Source organism: Corapipo altera, unplaced genomic scaffold (genome assembly GCF_003945725.1).
Source record: "Corapipo altera isolate COAL_440 unplaced genomic scaffold, ASM394572v1 308, whole genome shotgun sequence".
Lineage (NCBI taxonomy): Eukaryota > Metazoa > Chordata > Aves > Passeriformes > Pipridae > Corapipo > Corapipo altera.
Genome location: NW_020884925.1, coordinates 1,096,457 through 1,118,046, shown reverse-complemented (window position 1 = coordinate 1,118,046; position 21,590 = coordinate 1,096,457). Strand labels below are relative to the sequence as shown.

Genomic DNA, 21,590 nt, shown 5'->3' with positions numbered 1-21,590 from the left:
GTAAGTACCTGCCTCCCGCCCGCAGAGACACAGGCAGCAGCCAAGCCCCACACACAGAGCGGGTGGAGAGGGGCTGGGGGGACTTTTCCATCCCCCAGTTACAACAGGAATGTTGGGGTGACTTTTCCATCCCCCAGTTACAACAGGAATGTTGGCTCCAGTGGAAGAAGAAAATGACCAGCCTTGGATCGGGCTGCATTGGAAGTAATGAACCCTGTGCAGGTGACAAACAAGGAGACAGGCATTTTAGGGAGCATATTCCTTCTTTCATTTGGAATCAGCCTGAGGTAAGGCAAAGAAAAGAGAGGAGACAGGGAGCAGCAGAGCAGCTTGGTGTGCTTTGGAGTTCCTGCTAACAGCTCCTCCATGGAACCTGTGTGATGGGAAAACGTGTGTGAGCACTGTGTGTGCATCTGTGCAAGGTTTGTTAGATGAGGGCAAAGGCAGAAATCACGGAGGCACTTGACTCAGAATTATTTACTCTCTGCCTCCTCCACACAACAACCCATGTTCCGAATTTCAACGCTGACGCTCTGGGGAAAATCCCCCGAGAACCCTCCTATGACAGTTATTTTCCCATCTAAATCCCCCTTCCAGCAATTTGAATAACACAGTTCAAACACCAGCCCCGGTGCCAATGTGCTTTTTGGAGGGGGTTTAGGACCGGGGGGAGGAGGGGGAGTTTGGGGAGTATTTTTTTAATCAGATAAATTATTGCTGGGAAAGCAGCCACTTCTCTCCATTCAATTTGTACTCTATGGGGAATCCATCTAATACCCCTGCTCCGAGTGTGAAGCAGGACCAGCGAGATGCTGTATCCAACCAGGGAGGAAGGCAAAAGATGGGATGGAGTGCAGGGAATGAACAAACAACGGGAGGAAGGGGCTCTGGGAAAGCCTGTGGAGAAGAAGGAAAGCCAAGGGGATGTGTGTGCACCTCCTCAGACAAGGGGAGAGGGAGGAAAGGGGTTTGCTTGTTCTGCTGGCAAATTGGAGCAGGCTTCAGCGTGGCATGGGGTGGGATGGGATAGGGTGGGTGGGATGGGATGGAAAGACTTGGAGGCACAAGGAGATTTTCACCTGTGGGGAGTTGAGGCAGTTCCAGGCAGGATAGATGATCCCATTGGGCACTGCTGGAGTTTGCAAAATGAGTTTAATGATTTCACACCGTTCCCCAGTGGAACTGGGGATGTGCCAGTTCACCTCACCACTGCAGCTGGAACTGGTGGAGAGAAAGGAGTGGGAGCAGCGATGTCTCCCAGCACACAGGGTTCCAGCCATGTCTGGGAATCCTGCCCTGCTGCCTGGACACACCTTTCATCCCAGTTTGTGTTCCCTGCTCCCCACAGGTTCCATTGACTGAGGCTCCATCTCCACACAGGAGATGCTGTGTCCCAGGGAGCTCCTTGTCCAAACAGGGACACAGCCGGAGGTGGGGAGTGGAAACAGATGCTCAGAGGAGGGAAGTGATTTCCCTGAGCCCTCGGAGTGAGTCAGGGATCAAACCCAGCCCAGAACCCACTGCCCCATGCGGGACTTGTTCTCTTTCATGTGCTCACACTGATTTAGTCCAGAGGCTTCCCACTCCAGCACTTCCCAGTGACTATAAATGCACACGGAGTTTTGAAAGAATTACAGGGTAATGGCACCTGAATGGGTGTCGTGGTGCACTTTCCTGGCCTTTTATTCTTCTTTATAACAAAGAATTAAAAGCTTTAGTGGGAGAGCTGGCAGTAAGCTCAGGAGACAGGGAGACTTCTGAGGATGATTTCCCAGATTCTGGGAGTGACTACAGTACAAATTATGGTGGAAAATAAAGGAACTGACTCAGCAGGAGGCAAAAGGGAACAAGTGGAAGAGTAACTCTGCTCTGGAAAGCTGTGAGGAGAATACCACACAAAGCAGAAAAGAGAAATAGGCCAAAAAAAGAAATCAGATGTGTATTTCAGAGGGATTCCTTCTGACAGCCTGACTGTCCAGAAACTGCTGAGTGAGGGAATTGGGCCTTACACAGAGCCCAGGGATTTTTGGCCCAAAACAAACAAAAGAGATGCTTTTAATCAGAGCTCATTTTCATCTGCCATCCAGGCCACAGGCTCCCACCAGTCCCCCACTCTCTCCCAGTCTAAGTAGTGTGAAAGTCTCATTCCTGACATTACACCTTCCTTTCCCAGGCAAAATTAATGCTTGAAGCAACACTGATCTGAACACATAATTAAACCCCCTCTAGCCCACCTACCAAATAAACTCATTTCCAGACTCCAATTAACCTCTGAGGTTATTACTTGGGATAAGAGATCTCCCTAGAAATGCCAGAACTGCTCGTGCCAGGATGCAGTGAGCCCACTTGTTCTGCAAGTGTCAGGTTATGGGGATCACCTTAACCTTGGATCCTTGTCCAGCTGAGAGAGTCTCGGGAATAAAATTAATAACTTTTTGGCATTTTCTCCCTTTCTAAGAAATGGAGAAAGTGTTATCTCTTCTGCTCATAATTTTTCCTTGTATTTTGAGTCCCCAGACATACATACTTTGTTAAAGCACTGCCTATTTCAGAGGCTTTATCCAGGACTGGATGAACTCCAGTGATAGGTATCCAAGCTGCTTTGTGCATTCAGTTGTCCCTAAATGTCTGGTTTGGAATCTGTTCCAGATTCTAATCATTTTACATTAAGACTCAAGGACTCAGTAACCTCTCCTCTCCCAATCTCAAAAAAAATAGAAACACCAACCCTTCAACCCTGGATCAAGCACAAACCTCTCCAAAATCCCACCCTGGAGCCATCTTTCATCGGTCTCTGTTCTCCGTGACTCCTGCACTCCACGGGATCTGCAGAGTCTCCCTGTCCAGGGAAAGAACACACATGACATGAATCAGGACCTTTTCTTGACAGAACAAGGTGGAGGGGCTGCTCTTGGCCAGCAGTTTCACATTAAAGTGCTGTTGAAGCCTCTCCAACATTTCTGGAGCCTGGCTGGGCTGTGGGAGTTCTGGGCTGCTCCGCTCTTCCACGCTGGTTATCATCCTTCATTTCTTCTGCACCTGACACCACATGGTCTCTAGAAATCCCTCTGGGCTCAATAAACTCTGGAACTGAGCCTCCTTAGTCTGCCTGTTTTCTCCCACCAGTGGGGACTCTACTCTGGCTTTCTTTTTCCTCCATCCAGCTGCAAACTTTCGGGTGATTCGTGGGAATTTTCTATCGGTGAAGTTACTCCCAACTCCGACTGACTGACAGTTTCAGAAGGAATTCAAGGGGAGGGAAGAAGGGCAGGAAAACCATAGGATACCTCTGTAGAAACCAAGACTAGCGCAAAAGGGCTGCTAGAAATCTTGTTTTCATCACCCACAAATTCCCTGATGCCGGAAAACGTACCCCGCTTTCCTGTCTTCTCCAGTTTGCTGCAGGTTCCAACACGGGCAGGTCGCGCTGGGAATGGCGGGCTGTGCCAGGACACAAGGGCCACTGTGCCAGGACACAAGGGCCGCTGTGCCAGGACACAAGGGCCGCTGTGCCGGCGCCGCCCTCCCCTCCCCACACGGACACATTGCAACCCAGACAATGAAAACGGCTCCGTGTTTACCGACCATCCTGCTCCTCCCCGCTCCAACAGGGCCTCTGTGGCAGAGCCAGAGCTCTGCTGTTTACAAGCCCATCTGCTGCTGTTGCTCCCCCTCACCTGGAGCTCCAACGCTCCGCTCGGGATATCGCTCGCCGTTGTGGTGGGAACTGCAAGGAGCAACTGAGGATTTCAGGTGGTAAGTGAGCAGCAGGAAGAGAGGAATACAAATCTGTTCTCATCTAAAGACCCTAAAAATAATTAAAAAAAAAAAAAAAGAACCAGATGAAAGAAGAAATTCCAAAAAGCCAGTGATGTTTTCAGCTGCACAGTCATTCCAAGGACAGTTTTTCTCATATTTTTACAAGAATTTGAACATTTAGAACCAGAAGGGAAAAAGCACAAGCATTCCTATAGCTGCTTCCCTGAAATTACCCTGATCCCTCTGGTCTCTGCAGTTTAAGGTCTCTACAGGAGCTACAAGCCTCCACTTTGCCCAAACCTGTGCTGCTGATGAGAGTTCTCCACACAGTTTAACTCAAGGCTACATTTTTCCAGGAGTCAGGGAGGACCCTTGGGAGTCAGGAAGAGACTGGGAATGTCTGCATGCCCTGAGGCCTTCAGTGGGATGCCCAGAGATTGCCCTGCAACCCAGAAGTGCTGTCCTCGTGGCCTGGGCCTGCAAGGGCTGCCACAGGCACTGGGGAGGCTTCTCTCTCCAGAGGCTGATGGATTCAAAGCACTCTCCGCATCCCAGCTCTTTGCCAGACAGCCAAGCACAGTGTGCAACATGTCTGGGCAGGCTGCAGACACTGCCAGGCTCCTGCCAGGCAGCTGCACGATGGGAAGCAGACAGGTTGTGGATCAGGGACATGGTGTGGCTGGAGTGGGAACCGGCATCCCCATGGCTCTGTCGGGCCCCAGCCCTGCACTGCTGCGTCCGGGTCCTGCCTGCTCCCAGCTGCAGCCTCCCAGTGCAGTGTTGGTGTCTGGCTGGGGAAAGAAAACAGAAGTTGTTGCTGTTCCTGGGCCCTTCTCAGAGTCAGTGAAAATCAAAAGAGCCCAAAGAGCTGAACTGCCCCAATCACAAAACATCGGCGGCCAAAGTGTGTTTGCTCCCTCTCGTTCTGCCTTTCACACCTGGAGTTGTTATTCCAGCCAAGAACTGGCTAAAGGAGCAGCAGCAGCATTTGGAATGGTCTCTGCTGTGCCAGGGGCTCTGGGAGGGCCAGCCTGGCCAGAGATCCCTGCCATTCCATGTGGGAGCGCAGAAGGGGCATGTCACGAACAAACACCCACAGAAACTTCACCCTCTGTATGTGGACAATGACTAAGGAGGAGCAGGATGAACTGGAATGTGGAGAGGATGGATTCTCAGGGAGGAAAAGCCCTCTACATGTTCCTTCCACCTGTCGCTCTGCCAATGGATCACAGTGGATCTGCTGCACCAGTTCTCAGCCAGGAATGTGCCCAGTTTAGGGAGGAACTGCTATCCCACTTGGCAGCTCCCTGGCCCTGCCCTACCAGCTCAGCACAACTGCACAGATCCCATCCCAAGTCTGGAGGCTGTTGGGAAGGGAGGCTGCATCTCCTGGGAGGGGAGGAGTGGCTGAGACACCCACTGTGGCCAAGGCAGCTGCTCTGCCCCAACAACCTGGGATAACATTCCCTTGGCTCTGCAACACCAGTGTCCCTTCCCCAAATGGTGTGTGGGTTGGGATTACCTCTTTTTGAGGACTTCATGGTGCAGAGTGCCAGCTGAAGATCCCAGATCTGCTCTGAGTGCCGAGTCAGTGCTGGTTCAGCTTCCTCAGCCCCAGCAGAACTCAGGTAAACTCCCTGATTCCCAGACACTCACACTGGAGCCAGCAAGGTGCTGGGATGTCCTGAAAATGTAATGCTCAGTGGGTGAGGGGAAAAAGACCAAAATTAGACTTTGCAAAAAGTTCCTGCCTCGTTCACTCCCAGGAATGGTTCTGTTTCAGCTGAACTGTTCCTGGGAGTAACTGTGTCTAAACCCAGTGCTGCAGCTCTGGGGGCCTGGAGCAGGACCTCTGAGCACACATGCTCCTCATTAATGCTAATCCAGGAGCAGCAACGATCCGAGAGCAGAACCTCGGAGAGGATTAAGTACACAGACACCGCCTCACGGGGCTGGGATGCAGGGAGGGATCCAACCTGAACCTCCTCCAAAACATGCACTCAGATCTGGTTGCTCTGGTTTGGACCCGACTCTGGCAAGATGGAAAGAGCTGAGGGAGACGGTGAAAGAGAGGAGAAGGAAGAAAGGGAAACAGTCTGTTCTCTCAGCCCCCCAAAAAGCAGCGTTTCACCGCTGGGGCTCTCAGTGTGCACAACAAACTTGTCTCCCTTCCCTCACTCCCGCTTACATTGTTCACTTTCCTGCAAATTGTTTCCACATTCTGTATAAATAACCCCGGTGCCAGCGAGGGGGAGGGGGAGCGCGGGGAAGGGGTGGGAGGAAATCCAATGGCTTTGTTACTTTGGAGGAGAAGGTGGAGGATGGTGAGGAGGGCTGGAGCTGCAGCCCCGGCAGACGGAGCTGAGAGTTGCCATCGAGCTTGTGCTCAGACCTGGAGGAAGAAGAGTAAACAAGGGGGAGATTATATATAATTATAGACAATCATGTTGCCGGGGATAAACAGGAATCAAAAGCATGGAGGCGCTGGAGTCTGGCACATCCCCAAGCACAGAACAGAAGCCAGCGAGAGGCAACGCGGCTGCAACGCGCTTCCCTTCGGGCCTGGTTTCACTTAGCTCAGGGCTGGAGTTTTTTTTCCTCTCTTTTTGGCTGGAGGCATTCCCCCATAAAGAGAGGAGCCCATCCAATGGGAAACAGAAGCCAAACTGAAGTCAGCAGAATCCTTGTCTGCGACATTAATAGATTATTACCCTGTGAGAAACGTCAGAAACATTTGGAAAAGATACAGCCCGCTGAGGTCAGCAGGAACAACAACAACAGGAATTTCTGAACAAAAATGGCTTTAGAAACTCCAGAGGCTGTGCTGGAGTGTCCTGTGGGCAGTTCCTCCTTGGCAGATTGTAGAGGGGGAGCTGCAGCTTCGGGTGGCACTTGGATCCTGCTCATGGCTCCCAGGGATCCGAGGTTTGCAAAGGGGCACAGAGGGGAAATGAGGAACAAACAAAGCCAAGGAGCACAAGAGAAATAAAGGCAGATGGCCCATAAGGGCTGTGCTGTGGCTTTTTAAAGGAGGACTTGGGGGGACTTAAAAAAGAGAAATTAAAGTCACCTCCTTCATCCTTCTTTTCCCTCCCTTGAAGGCTCTGGAGAGTTACAGGGAGGGAACAAAGGACGGCAACCTCGGCCGGTGACAGAAGGAGGGTTGTGCAGCAAGGCACTGTGCAGAGCTCTCTCCCAGGCACTGTTTGAAATCCAAACAGCTTCCAGCCCACTGAATGCTTAAGTCATTTTCCTGATCTCTCAGCTGTTCTTCATTGAGAACACAAGCAGGTACTTCGAAGCAAGAAAGCAGAGAGGAAAAATAAACATATAGTAGGAATAACCAAACCTGTGTTTAGAATCTGTGTAACAGCAGGGGAAGCAGGGTATGCACACAGGCTCCTCCACCTTCTCCCTCTCAGTACAGGTGCTCTAAGTGTCCTTTCTCCTAAGGAAAGAAAAGGGATTTTTAAAGGGAAATGATATTTACTCTATGAGAAGAGTGTCACAGTTTGGTGAATGATATCACCTGGCTACCTTGGTTAATAGTACCTGGTGTATTTTCTGTGAATTCCTCATTGTGGGCACTTTTCCTCTGGGATTTCTTATGTTGACAAGCCCTTCATCAGAGGGGGTACCTGTGTGTGGACATGCGTGTTCATAAGTGCAAGATCTCTCTACTGCCCATGTAGAAACTGTTCAGGTATCACAGAGGAGGTTGGTCTAAGCATAAAACATCTCAAATCTGATGGAAATAGATCAGAAAGAGCAGAGGGAAATAACTAGAAAATACAAGAATGGGTTAAAAAAGCCATTTGGGGTCCAATCCTTATCTACTCTAAATTCACATGGACTCTGTGAGGTAATATTTAAGCCATCTACTCCCACGCCAAGTTACAGCAGCTCCTTCCAAACATCCCAGACAGTGCAGAGAACCAAGAATAAAATCAAGATAACACAGCGATAGCAGAAATAAGCCGAGCGTGTCCTCTGACCACGTGCCCATGAGCCACGTGGGGCAGACACAGTGTCAGCAGTTGAGCAACACGGTGAGAGAGCAGATCTGGACAGATGAGATCCACTTCACTTTCTCTTTCATTTATACCTGACCAAGAAGGGGGAAGGAGCCAGAGCTCTTGTCCCGATGTTCTGTCAAAAATGAAATGAGGTTACTGGTCTCCTGCAAGCGCCGATGAACATCAATCACAAAATCCTCATCGAGGCACAAAACACAGTCCCTCTGTGTTATTAGACAGTGAGAATTAGAAGTTTATCAAGCTGGAAAGAGCAGATCCTCGAGGGAGAATGGATTTCATAAGCAAGCAGCAAATCCTTCTCCAGGCACCTCGGTGCGACTTGCGAGGCAGCGAGAAAATGAAAAGAGCTCCTGCCTAGAGAGAAACACCCAGCGAGTGCTCCCAGCAGGCACCTCAGCAAAGGCCCTCGGCGGGATAGGGTGTCAATCCTTCCTCGCCTCTGCCTGCTTTCCCGAAGCAAAGGGGGGAAAAAGACAGGGGAAACAAAACAGAGAATGATATTTGCATTGCTGCTTATTTTTGCCCTGCAAAACAAATCTGTATGTGCTGGAGAAAAGGTTTCCACGGGCTTGTCACAAAACCTCTGCAGTTGGGTATGTCAGTCCGGGCTCAGGACAGGCTGGAGGCAGGAATATCAGCCTGACACATCACACAGAGGTGCATCCCCAGAGCTCTCCAAGGACCCAGGGCTGGAACAGCTGCTGCTGAAGGTCGGCAGAGGCAAAACCCAACTGCATTTCACTCTGGTAATCCCAGTTTGGATATTGGAACCTGGCCATGAGGAATGAAAACAGGACTGAAGCATTTCTTTATTCCAAGCATTCCTGGCTGCCTCGGAGCGCTGGCCTGCGAGTCCCACTCCTGGAACACCCAACGACGGAGGGACGCAGAGTAATGAGGGGTTTGCCCCAGCTCCTTGACAGTGGTGCTGAAAATCCTTGTATTCCCAGTCCCAGAGACCACTATCATGCTTTCAAATATCCAAGTGCACGGAGAGAGAAGGGACAGGTCAGGGTTGGGACCACTGGATACGGGAGACTTGGGGATGAGCTGCACCATCACCAACTGCACCCCTAGTCACCAGGGCCCTCTCCAAGTCCCCATGTCTTGCTTAGATGCTCAGGAGGCAGATGTTTAAAACTTCCACCCAGAAAACATGCTTCCCTGCCACTGTTCACATGCTGACACCCCTTACACATCCACTTTGGAAATAAATATTTCCATTTTTATGGAATAAGCCACGGCATTGACAGGCAGGGGTGAGCACAGCCCTCCAGGCCAGAGCTGCTGGGCACAGGCACCTTCCAATATGCTGCTGGAACGAAGGCAGCAGGGGAACACAACGTTTTGTTTAATGAAAAAAAGCCCTGCTTCGAGCTTCTGAAGGGTTATTATAAGCTGTGGTGTGATGGAACTCGAGACATAAGTCTCTTTATATTTAATAATACATGTTATCGATCTTTTCCTGTGGAGAAACTTCAATGAACACCTTTTTTTTTGTTTAAATCTTTTGTTGCGGATATTGATTATTCACTGAAAATCTAAGCCCTGAAGATGTGGCCAAATGATTTTACAAAAAAACCCCTCTGATTTCTGCACCAAAGCAGACATTTCCAAACGGGGACAACCCTTTTGCTGTGCAGGATCACAGCGCTGACGGTGAGTTTATAATTAGCCCATACAAATGCATATGCAAATGTACATAACTGCATTTCAGAGGGAACTGCTCAGCCCCTAAAGCAAAAATGCAGCTACAATGGGAGCTAGAGAAATGCAGCAAGTATTCTGATCTTAGCAGATCATTAAAGCAGATTAATCAAACTTAATTTATTACTCAGGTTCCCAAACTGCCCACAAAGAGGCTCCCACAACAGCCCACTTGAAGGGCTGTGACATCCAAGCCCCGTCTGCTGAGGAGGCACCACTCCCTCTCTCACAGGGAAGATCCACCAGCCAATGACTCAAACACCTGTGTTTTTATACCTGATGCAACATGAAGGTGCCATCGTTTAAAACACGTATTTATGCTTCTTTAAAATGCCAGATCCCCCCTCCTGCATCCTGGCTGTACCGCAGGTCTGATGGGATTTGTTCTCCGAGCCGGAGGGGGTGGTGAAGCAGATCAGAAGACGGGGATTGAGATGCACGTGAGACAGAAGGAGGCAAAGAGAGAGAAAGGAAAGAAGACAGATCAATTAAGGATCTGATCCCGGTGAGGAAACAAGCCCAAATATGTCCCTGAAGTTGCCGCCGCCGGCCCACGGGTGTTAGCAATGGCACAGGGAGGGACGCGGTGCTCTGTGGCAGGAGCCCAGCCCCTGTTACAGGGCCGGGGCACAAATCCCCAGATTACACTAAGGCAGCTTGAAGGTGACAGATTCCATTGTTGAAGGTGATAAAATTCCACGTGCGCGCTGCAAAACAAGGGCTGGAGCTGAGCCCGCGGACAGGGAGGCAGCGCCCCGGGCAGCGCGGTGGGAGGGTTCTCCTGCTCGCCTCGCCCTGGAAATCACTGGAGACGCGCCCGGGTGCCCGAGGTGGGTGACAGGTTTGCTCTTGCCTGACACGGCGCAGGTGAGCCGCTGTTTGGGAGCAGAGCCTCTGTGTTCCCACCCGTGCCGTGGGATGTGGCGGCGATGCCGGAGAGCGGCGATTCCCGGGAAGGGGGTAACACAGCACAGGGCACAGGGCAGGAGAGGTGAGGGAGAGCCAGGAAGGATCCTGCAGGATGCACGAGAGCAAATTGGTCACTGCACCTTCTCCTGCTCATGCTTTGTTTAAGTGCTCTCCCCCAGCTCCCTCAGATCTCCCATGAGAGTCACACCAGCACGGGCCCATCATGAACGAGCTGTCCCAAAAGCTTCAGGCTTTGTTTTCCAAAGTAACCCCCAAGGCTGTTACACAGAGAAAACACCGATGAGCAAAAGCCTGACCTTCACTGTCCTCCACTCTTTGTGCCCACTTTGCTGCAGAGGCTCTGTGGAAGGGCTCAGCAAGGACAGGTACTGACTCCTGGTCACACAGAGGGGCAGCTTGGTCTGGACACTGCCCCAACCAGGCTGTTTGAAATGCAGGAAAGACTCAGCAACAGGGATGTGAGAACAACAGGAAAATCAAAGCCTGAGACTAAAGGAGCAATTAGACGAGCCTCGGAATATATTTGAGTCAAATCAATCCATACAAGAATTTCAGTCACGGTGTGCTGGTGCCCACACTACTCCCTCCCTCCCCTCCTCCTCCCCCCCCAAACCCAGGCTCAGATCCAGCCTCTCTGTCTGCTTCATCAGAATATGCACGAAGCACAGTGACAACACGTCTCCTAAGATGCTTTATCAGTTTTGCAAAGTCCCAGTTCATCCTCCTCTTGTGGATCCATTTACATATTGATGTATTTATTCCCCTCTCTCCAGGCAGGCCCCATGAGATTAAAATATTTTATTTACAAAGACATTGGGGTTGCAGCTCCTAACAATTAATTCAGCAGGATGGAACTTTGCCTGTGCTCTCAGATTGATGTGTGATCAGAGCGATCGGCCCCGTCAGCGATTCGGGCGCAGCCGGGGCAGGACTGGCTACACCCCATCCCTACAAACCAGTCAATAGCAAAATGAATTGGGGTGGTGGGAGGACCAATATGCAGAAGGGAAAGATAATGAGGCAGCAGAAGGAGTGATGGATAAAACCTGGAGGAGAAACTTTGCCAAGAGGGCTCACCTTCAAAGGCTGGTGCTTCAGAGTGGTTTGTGCCTCGTGGGGACTCGCAGGCTCTCGGGAGCTGCCCCTGCTCCATCTCACCCACCCAAGTGAGGTGCACGAGGCTGCAGCACGTGTTCCCGCTGGATTCTCTGCCTCCCACCAGGTGGAACAGGTCCATCAGAGCACTTCAGGCTCCCTGAAACACAAGAGCTGAAAAGTCACCTGCCTGTTCAGCCCAGTATAAATCTAGCACACTATTGCCTCTCCCTGACAGCAACCTCGTGCGGCGCCGCCGTTCTTCCCAGCGTCTCTGACATTTCAAAATTATATTTAGAGACCTGGATGGGAATTTAGTCCTGAAGTTCTCTGCTGCACACTGTCATATAAATATTCCGCCCCGCCGGCCGTTGGGTCTGTCGGTGCGGAGCGAGCCCGCCCCAGTGCCTCTAATTAACGGGCTGAGGCAGCCCAAGGAAGGGCACCAAACACTGGTGGAACCCTCTTAAAAGTCAGCACGTGTCTCCCTATTAATTCTCACCCTGATCTTTTGCATGGCACTATCGCCAGGCTAATTAATCACCGGTGCGAGCTCCAGCATTAATTGGAACAATGAATCATTTTTTTTTGTCTGTTCCTGGCCACTTTCAGCCTATAGGAATGTGGGTACTGCCGTTCCTGTAATAATTATTATAAATATAAAGCCAGCAGCACACACTGCATTTGGTAGGCATTAAAAAAGACGTGGTATTTGGCCTGGAGCATTAACAATCTGGTGCGTGTTCAGGGGAGTGATGGATGCAGCTCTCTGACAGTCTGGAAATGTGCTCCCTGAATCACCTTAATTCAGGACACTTTATGAAGGTGTTGGGGAAAGCAAAGGTTTTAGGAATCCAGTGTCTGGATCAACAGGCTCCAGCAGGTTTTGGCCACTCGTGGCTTGTTGGGACTTCCAAAGTGCCCAGGGATGGAAACACGTCTCCGGGTACTGCACGAGGGGGAGGAAAAGCTGCTGATGGTGCTGCTCTGAGAGACCAGATTATAAATGTCTGAAGTGACTCAGGTGCATCCTGTGTCCTGCCCAGAGCAGCACCTCCATGCACAGTGCCTGGCTGGGATGTGGGAATGACGGGCTCAGTACATGGTCAGGGCTCAGCCTCCGTGTCATGCTGGAGACTCCAGGCTTCAGGTGCTGGGGAAGACAAAGCCACAGAGAACAAAACAGAGCTTTTTAGGGAGGAAACAAAAGCTAAAATGTGAACAGCTATAAACCCCCAGTCTGTCACCCAAAGGACAGTAAATATTCCCTTTCTTTGCCAGCCGGGGGGGGGGCTGGGGAGGAGAAGTGGCTCAAGGAGAGCTCAAGGTGAGGCCCGTTATTTACTGCAGCTGATGAATAAGCAAACCAACCCCCACACGGTGTTTGCCTACAGGACAGGAAAAGATCCGGAGTGTTCAGCAGGCTGGTTACTTTTCCCCTCCCGGGCTGTGTTTTACACCCTCTTCCAGTAAGACGCTGTACCACTATTAATTGTTCACACACACAAAACACATGGAATTCTCCTTTACCTCCACTCAGACGCAGCAGACCAAGTGGGGGAGGGCTGGAAAAGTCACCTACCAAGACAGAGGTGGGGAGAATAATGTAAAAAAAGATCCAAAAGGATTTGTGTTGGGTTTTAAAAAAACGTAATACACTTCTCTGCGCCAGTGTAAAAGCACAGGCTTGTTTGAAGTTCCAAGGGAGGGCGGGAGCACGGGGCAGGAATTGGCAGGCTCTGATCTGGCTGCTTTTCCTTATTATGAGAAAATACACTCTGGTCTCCTTGTGCAAGGGTATGAATTCTTCATCTCATATTGTGTTTGCACAGAAGCGTGAAATACATCCTGAGCACGGGTCCCGTCCCCAGCGCACAATGCGAGAACAACGAGGGCACTGAGAGCGGGGACGCTGCTCTTGCAGGGCCCGGGCTCTGCACGGCATTCAGCACATCCACGGGGCTCAGAGGGAAAACCCGAGGCACGTACTTCCTCCCCGAGGCTCGGGGGCCCTGGGCTGCGAGCTGTGTCCCTGTGGGAAGCTCCCGCCTTCCCCTCTGTAAATGTTCCCCCCGCTGCCGCTGAATCACCAAATAATCGGGAGACCCGTGGGAAGGGAATTAAAGGGTGGTTATCACGCTGCCGTGTTCTGCTCACTTTATTTGTTTTAAATGACCATGAAAGCAAAGCGGGGAGAAAGAAAACACACAAGTGGAAACTTAATTGAGCTGCTGAAATGTCTTTAAAGGAGCATTATGGGCTGGATTGCGGTGCCTCGGCTCACACTGGTGGCATTTGCTCACATGAGTGGGCAGCTGATGAGGCAGTTCAGGGAGACCCTTTCTCTAAGGGAGCTGTACCTCTCACTGTGGGTCTGGAGCACAGAACAAGCAATGACACCCAGCTCTGGGGTGCCTGCACATCCCAAAAATGGGCAGGATGGGACCAGTCTCCCAGCACCCAGTGTCGTGTTGGGCTACAAGGGTCTGAGTCCTTGTTTCGTGGCAGGGTTTGCTACTCCCAGGGGAATAGCCAAGACCATGCTGGGGTCTTGCTGCTTTTCCAATGGAGTGCCAAAGACTATCTGCCCTGGCTATATCTCCCTCAGAAGCTCCACTTCTGGGCAGGAGGAAGGGGGAACCCACTCCACTCCTGATGGGCACCGAAGGCTCCTCAGGCACAAGGTGACAAAACTAGTTGAAGCCACAAAGTGGCCTTGGTTAGATGGTGTCTCAGTGTGGAGGCTTGGGAAGGGCTCACAGAGGGGCCATAGAGCCCACAGAGGATCTGTGGGCAGGAGAGCACTCACAGAGCTGGGCAGCAGCTGGAACAGGACAGGGGAGTGACCGGAGGGACAGGATTGCCACAGGAACAGGAGGGAACTTCCCATGGAGGTGGGCAGCAAAAACAGACCAAAATGTAGGGAGAAGATCCTGGCAGAGAAGGGGGAGGAACTGCCCTGACCAACTGGCTGAAGCTGGAATGTAGGAGACAAGTAGCAGAGGAAAGCCAAGATGTGGAAGGGCAGGTACCACAACTGAGCACAAACCAAGCCACCCACATCCACGGGAGAAGTCAGGGTGGGACCATGTGGGAAAAGGGGGCTCAAGAGATCCAGTGTGGGAGCCCAGGGATCTGACAGGGAACCTGCTGGACCTGCTGGAGCAGCCACAACTCGGGCTAATCTCTGGATGGAACAGAACTTGCCTCTGGCTTGTTACACCCAATTTTATTATGAGTTCAATGTGCACTGAAGTAAAAAAAATGGGTCCCTCTCTAGTCAATCTTCTGCTGGATCTTAAAATCCTCTGACTTGCAGGAAACTATCAAAAATCCTTATATTTTCATGCCTAAATTCTGAGTCCTGTGCAAATGCAAACAAAGGCAAATGGGAGAAGGGAGAGCTGAGCTCCTCTGCTCTGCTGTGTGCATCCCTCTGACACTGGCCAGGCCCTGCACAAAGCAATGGATCAGCTTTGTCCAGTCTCTTCCCCATTCATGGGCCGGCTCCAGCCTGGGAGCAGTTTTTAGGATGCCCTGGCTCCTGCTCAGCTCCCTGCCCCTGTTTCCATACTGATGTTTCCTCAGGTGCCTTCCAAGCCCAGGAAATCCCACGAGCCTGGTGTTCTGAACTCCAGGCAGGCAGCAAGGGTGAGGTGAGGGTACACATCCCACTTTGGCTGGGAAGATAATTAAAAGGGCAGTCAGGGATGGGAAGGGGGATGGAGACCCTCCTCTGCACCTCCTGCTCCGCTGGCTCTCACTAGGTCAGCACTTTCTGGGAATTGCTGCGTTGCCAGATGTTGATTGGGCATCTGACAGGAGATGAATAAAGCCAATAAAGCTCTTATTTCTGGCTATAAAAACAATAATGAAAAGCAGACAGGGATGGGGGATAGGCTGCCCAAGGCTTTCCCAGGCCGCACTGAGCTGAGTGTAGCAGGAGCTGCCTTCCCTAATTTCCTCCTGCCTGTAAGCCATGAGCAATAGCCCCGAAGTGAAGCAGTTGGATGATATTGTGTACAGTCAGAATTCCTTAATTCCTGTCAAAGGGACTCTCTTTTGTTTATTTTGCATGGCCTTTTCCCACTGGCAGTGCCAAGCTCCCCAGCCAACCCCACCGTGAGATCAGGACTCGAGGCCCAGGCTCTGCAAACCAGAGCAGCTCCTGTGTCTCCTTGAAGGCCAAGTCACCTCCTGCTCATAATGAGTGTTCTGCCTCCAGCTCTGCACGAGGGAGCTCCTGTTCCTGTGCCAAAGGCTGCCCTGCTTCCCGGGCCTCTCTCCCAGAGGCACAGACGTGCCCATGCTTTCAGCTCCTGTGCAGCTAAAGACCCAGTTCTGAATATCAACCACTTCCTTCGTGCTCTGCTGTACCAGCCTGGGGATATTTGGCCAGGTCTGAGATTTTGGGATGCATTTCTGCACAGAGATTTGCTACACAGGTGCTGGCACAAGAGCTGTCCTTGTCCTGACCACCAACGGTGACACCTCTCCTCTTGGGAAGTGCTGCAAAAGGGGCAGATCACAGAATCTTAGAACCACAAAATCATAGAATCCCAGAATCACAGAGTGCTTTGGGTTGAAAGGACCTTAAAGCTCCTCTCGTTCCACCCCCTGCCATGGGCAGGGACACCTTCCACTATCCCAGGTTGCTCCAAGCCCTGTCCAGCCTGGCCTTGAACACTTCCAGGGATGGGGCAGCCACAGCTTCTCTGGGCAGCCTGTGCCAGGGCCTCACCACCCTCACAGCCAAGAACTTCTTCCCCATATCCCACCTAAACCTCTACCAGTGTGAAGCCAGATCCTACAACACCCACACCTCCCAAAGCCTGGGATTTGGAGGGTGAAGGGGATAAACAATTCCCTGGGTTTGTAACCTCATACATAACCTGGGATCTAAATGAGCTCCTGGGCTGCACCCTTTAGAGGTCCTAAACAACCCATAAAAAGGGTTGTTGGTGGCAAAGGTATCGTTTGTGGCAATCTTCCTGCCCCACTGGTGCCTGCACTGCTGTGCTGGGAATGCACTGACCTGTCCACACCTGGACTGGCTCTGGATAAGCCTGCAGATCCACCTCACTGCACGGCAATCAGAGCAGCCCTGCTCCCTGCTGGGTTCAGTGCCAGGTTGTCCCCCACAAGGACAGGGTCCAGCCTGGCTGTCACACGATGGCATGAGGCAAAGGTGCACGACTGTGGTGAGCTGCAGCCCAGATCAGCTCCCAGGCACCTCATAAAGCCAGGAACAGGAGCTCTTCTGAAACAACACCACCTTCAGCCCAGAAACTGCTGCAATCCACATGGGAAACCCTTCTGCTGGACCTTGGGAGGCCAAGGAGTTAGTTCCTGGTCCAAAAACCAGTGAGCTGCCTCCACCCCAGAGGGCATGACCTGGTTACACTTGTGCAAACACCTGGCACCAGCAGTGACACACACACCCCTATACATTTAACACCTCTGGCTTCCCAAGCCTTAACCTCAGTTGCCAGCATAATGGACTGGGAATATATATTTAAGGTGGAAAGCATTCCTGGAAACTGGCTGTTCTTCAAAGGCATATTTACTGGATGTTCCAATAGCCACAACTCAATAAACATACAGCAATATTACACTGGGTAAAAATGCCTGGGATAAAAGGAGAGAGAAACTCCCGGTACCGTTCTCTTCAATATTTTTATCAATGATCTAAATGACTCTGTATAAATCCTTGTTGTGGGGAGGTTTGCAGATGCCAACAAGATTGGTGGGAGGGGAACAAGAAGGCAGGACTGGATTATCAATACACTGGGATCTGACATGACTGAGATTTGGCCACATGCCAGTGAAACATGATTTAAAAAGTCAAATGCAAGGTAAGATATCTGAAACCAGAAATGCAGGTTACACTCAGAGGACGCTGCCTCAGAAAGGAATTGTTTGGAAAAGGACTTGGAAGACATCACAGGGATCTGCTGTAGCCCTAAAGCTGCCACAAAGGGGGGACTCTGATCCCTGGGTGTTTAGAAGGGACAACAGATGATCCCTTCTGGCACACAGCTCCAACAACCTGCTGGAAGGCCACATTCGGGCTGAGTTCCTTCCTTCCTGAGCAGCTCTGCAAAGCTGGGGAATGGAAGCTGTCCTGTGGCTCCTGAAGCAGCCCAAGGCTGTTGGCTTGTCCAGGACGTGACCGAGGCAGGATCTGGTCACTGCTACAGGCACTGATACAAGGGATGGCAATTGCTGGAGAGGGCTTTGGGGAGCAATGATTGCACATTTAACCTTGAAGTAAAACCTGACAGAAACAGCTGTGCAGGCTGTGCAGCACTGGAAGAGTCTGCCAGAGAGCCAGGTGAAATGATGGGGTTTGGTGTTTTCCAGAAGGTGCTCTTTAACTCACCTTTCAGAAAAATTATACAAGTGGTTGGTTAGACTGCATGTGGCTGTAGGAATCCCTGGATTACTAGACTGGAATCCAGTCCTTGCACAGACTGTTTGGAGCAGGCATCTCTTTGTACCTGAAGGAATGGAGGAAGTGCTGTGGAACAGCTCGGGCAGCCTGAAAGACTTTTCCTGGCTGCCCTCGAACTCTGCCCGGTGCTTGGGGGATATTTCTGCCTAAGCCTCACATACTGTAAGTTGTATGACTGTCTCTTCCCAAATTAAGCAAACACAGATTCCCTCCTGCGGAGCTGAAAATCTCAGTATCAGTTTCTCCAGTCCTCACCAAATCCTCACCAGTCTGGCTCTGGAGAAAATGCATAAAGAACCCCCGTCTGCTCCGAGTTCCGGCTGGGGAGCTGCACGGATATCAGCGAGGTTTCAGGGTGTAACAGAGCAGAAACCAGCTCAGCATGCTCATCTTCTCAAGCTAAGTCTGTCCTTCTGTTTGGATAGATTAGCTCTTCCCTGCATTTCCCCCTGCTCGGGGATGCCAGCCTGGCCCCGGCAGCCGCGAGCCGCGAACAGCGGGAGGCCCCGCTTCATCCAGCACCAACTCCCACATCTCCAACAGTGCCGCCTTTTGTTCTCCTGGTTCCTGTCTGATCTCTTCAGCCCTGTCTTACATTCCTCCTTCAGGGCCCCCTCCGAAAGTTACTCCACAAAACAGGATCCTGCTTTTCTATTTCAAACCCAGGCCTGGCATCTGAGCAAAAATAAACAGGGATCAGTCATTGCCCCGACACACGGTGGTCCCTTTTCCACCTCTCCCTTGGCTTTTGGAAGATGAACTGTCACAATTCATGTGCTGTTTGGATATGCAGGGAACTCACAGACTCAGGCAGTGGGATACAAGGGGTGTATTTCCTAGATGAAAAATGAATGTATTGCAGAGAATAAACTGAAGGAGCTGATCTTACCTGTTCACCTTCCTGCCAAGCCAAGCTGGGCACTCGTGCCACAGCTGCTGGGTGAACTCCACTCCTCACCGCCCTCACTCGACACGGTCCCACATGGCACAGCAGCTCTTGGCTCCTAAATTCCAAGTCATCAGTGGCAACTTTTCCACTTGCAGACTGGATCCTGGGTGGAGTACCAGGTGCAAGTGCTCTCAGCAGGTTCCAAGTCTGCCCAGACAGTGCCATCCCTTCCCTCGGGAGCTGCAGCGATGCTAATCATGGAACAAGCAACTTCCTGACTGCACGGTATTGCTTCCCTGGAACAACAGCATTTCAGAGTGAATGTGTTATCAAAACAATAAACCAGGCTGTGCATGCTCAGATTAACTTTCACCTGCTGTTTGCAGCACTGAGAGGCTCCTCTGACCAGCTCCCTGACCCCTCTGTGCCTGTGTTGGTTTTTGGTTCAGTCTGGAGCCCCTTGGGGTGACTCTCCTGACCTTCCCTCTTACTGCAATCACATCCAGGCTGCAGAACTGGATTTCTTTCAGCCATGAGATGAGCTCCAGAGACCCACACAACACATGCAGCTGCTACTGAATGCTCCAAGCCACGGGGCCAGACCAGACCTATCGCAAGGAATTCCCCCCAGAACACACACAGTGGGCCAGCACCAAACGTTTCACTCCCCAGATCTGTTCCTGTCACACCTCACTGCTTCCTTGTGCAGGTGTGAGCTCTAGGAAGCCTCTCTGCACCTGCCTGTCTCCCTGCAGGACCTCATGGTGTTTCCCAGACAGCTTGCACAGCCCAATTAGCTACATTTTCCCCCATTCCACTCCATTCTGGTTTAGCTAAACAAGATTCCCTCTAGCCGGAGGTGGAAGGTTGTAGGCTTGGAGCTCACAGCTTACCCACAGCTGCCCAGAGAAGCTGTGGCTTCCCCATCCCTTGGAAGTGTCCAAGGCCAGGTTGGATGAGGCTTGGAGCAACCTGGGATAGTGGAAGGTGGCCCTGCCTATGGAAGAGAGTGGAACAAGACAGTCTTTTAGGTCCCTCCAACCCAAAACATTCTGGGATTCCATGATTACCCTGTTGCCTGGGAGCTTCCAGAGGTCCATTCCCTGGAAGTGTGGCTTGGACCAGCAAACCTTCTCTCACTCACTGGCAGGCTCTGAATCGACAAAAAGCCAGGACTGAGGTTCAGGTAGGGAACTGTGTGTTCTGCTGGAGGCCCTGAAGGAAACAGAGTTGAATTCCCATAAAGAAATTATCGGGATCGTTAAAGATGAATAATTATTTTGGATCTGGGAAGCCATGGTGGTGTTCATTTCCTGCAGGTTTTTCCTGGGCTGTCGTGCAGGACCAGACACTGTGTGGGACCAGCCCCAGGGCATTCCCTGCTCCAGGGACAGCCTGGCCCAGACCTGCTCCTCCCCCAGTCATTTTCCAATTAGCACAGGGCTGTGGTGTGATGAGTAACTGTGGAAGGAGAGAGGGAATCTGAATTTGCCTGCCCTTAAACAGGTTACTGGGATTTCTAATGAGTGTCAAACAATTGCAAACCCTCCCCAACCACAATAACAGGTCCCTGGCCAGTGTCAAGTCTAATTTCACTAAACAGTGGTACCATTAAATTCCCCTGTGATGGTTGATTTTGAACTGGCAGTAGGAATGAGTTATACCCACTACACGGGGATTTCAGATTTCATCTTCGCTTCTACCTTTGATTTATTGAACAGATTTATTTTCTGGGTTACATTTTAATATTTTTGCCCTTCTGTTAATGATAACCACTGTCTGAAGGTTTGCACTTCAGTGTCGCAATGCTGAAGACATTGGGAGTATCTGGGTATGCTGTGAGTGTAGCTGGCCAGGTTTAAACACCTACACTGGCTCTGAAATACAGGTGTTCACTCCCATGGCAGAAATCTCAATTCAAAAGCTTCACTCTTCTCCCAGAAACGAATTCTGCCTCAGGAGCTTATTTAAATCAGAGACTAAAATAGAGGAAAAATCACTCTCCTGTTATTTTCACTCTTCCCGTGCTCAGAGTCTCATGTGACAAATCAGCTGCTACTTATAGAACATCTTCCAAAGCCTGCACGTTGTTTCCCAGGGTGGCTGGAAGAGCAGTGGAGGTACCACTGTCACTGCAGCAGCACAGTCAGCACATCACTCTGAAAGCTGCTCCCACTTATCAAACACTGCTGGGCAAATGCTTAGGGTGAGAGCGTCTTAAGGACTCTAAAAAAATGTAAAAAATTAAGGAAAACCCTCTCTGTGTCCTCCTGCTGGTGATTCCTCCCCCCCTCCACACCCTCCAGCACAAACCTCCCCATCTCCACTGCAAAGACCCCACTTTGCACCTCCAGTTCTGCAACTGCCACGGAGCATCTGGGTCCAGTCAAGATCATGGTTTGAGTCTCCCTACATAATTTAGCAAGATTTTACTGCCAAAAAGTAATTTCCCTGCAAAGAAAGGCCAGTAAGTCTTGCCTGATCCCTTTAGCTCTGTATCATCTGCAAATTTAATGATCCAAATGCTGCGGTGCTCTGTAAATCTCTAATAAAAATACTACAGAGCCCCAGCAGAGGATCTGCTCCCTGGTCACCTCCTCAGTCACACTCACCCTTAGCTTCAAGCCGTGGCTCTGCCTTCCTCCCAGTATTTTACTCTTTTCAATAATAGATTATTTTAACCTACACTGAGGGAGTTTGGACCATAATCCATCAGGCA

At 51.0% G+C, this 21,590-nt stretch overlaps 1 long non-coding RNA gene across 12 annotated transcripts in view; it reads right to left on the bottom strand.

The window, feature by feature from the left end:
- The window catches only part of LOC113953990, a 104,579-nt gene that overhangs the window by 16,491 nt on the left and 66,498 nt on the right, over positions 1 to 21,590 (bottom strand). For 9 of the 12 annotated variants that reach the window (XR_003530064.1, XR_003530075.1, XR_003530072.1 and 6 more), the window contains exons 7-14: positions 18,872 to 19,167; positions 11,511 to 11,688; positions 9,780 to 10,855; positions 7,312 to 7,397; positions 7,109 to 7,191; positions 5,282 to 6,151; positions 3,678 to 3,808; positions 2,755 to 2,839 (exon numbers count right to left, since the gene is read on the bottom strand). This is a non-coding gene — a long non-coding RNA (uncharacterized LOC113953990). Of the gene's footprint in view, positions 1 to 2,754; positions 2,840 to 3,677; positions 3,809 to 5,281; positions 6,152 to 7,108; positions 7,192 to 7,311; positions 7,398 to 7,864; positions 8,198 to 9,779; positions 10,856 to 11,510; positions 11,689 to 12,329; positions 12,666 to 18,871; positions 19,168 to 21,590 lie in introns of those variants that run through there. The other 3 variants (XR_003530071.1, XR_003530065.1, XR_003530074.1) reach the window with 3 other exon arrangements.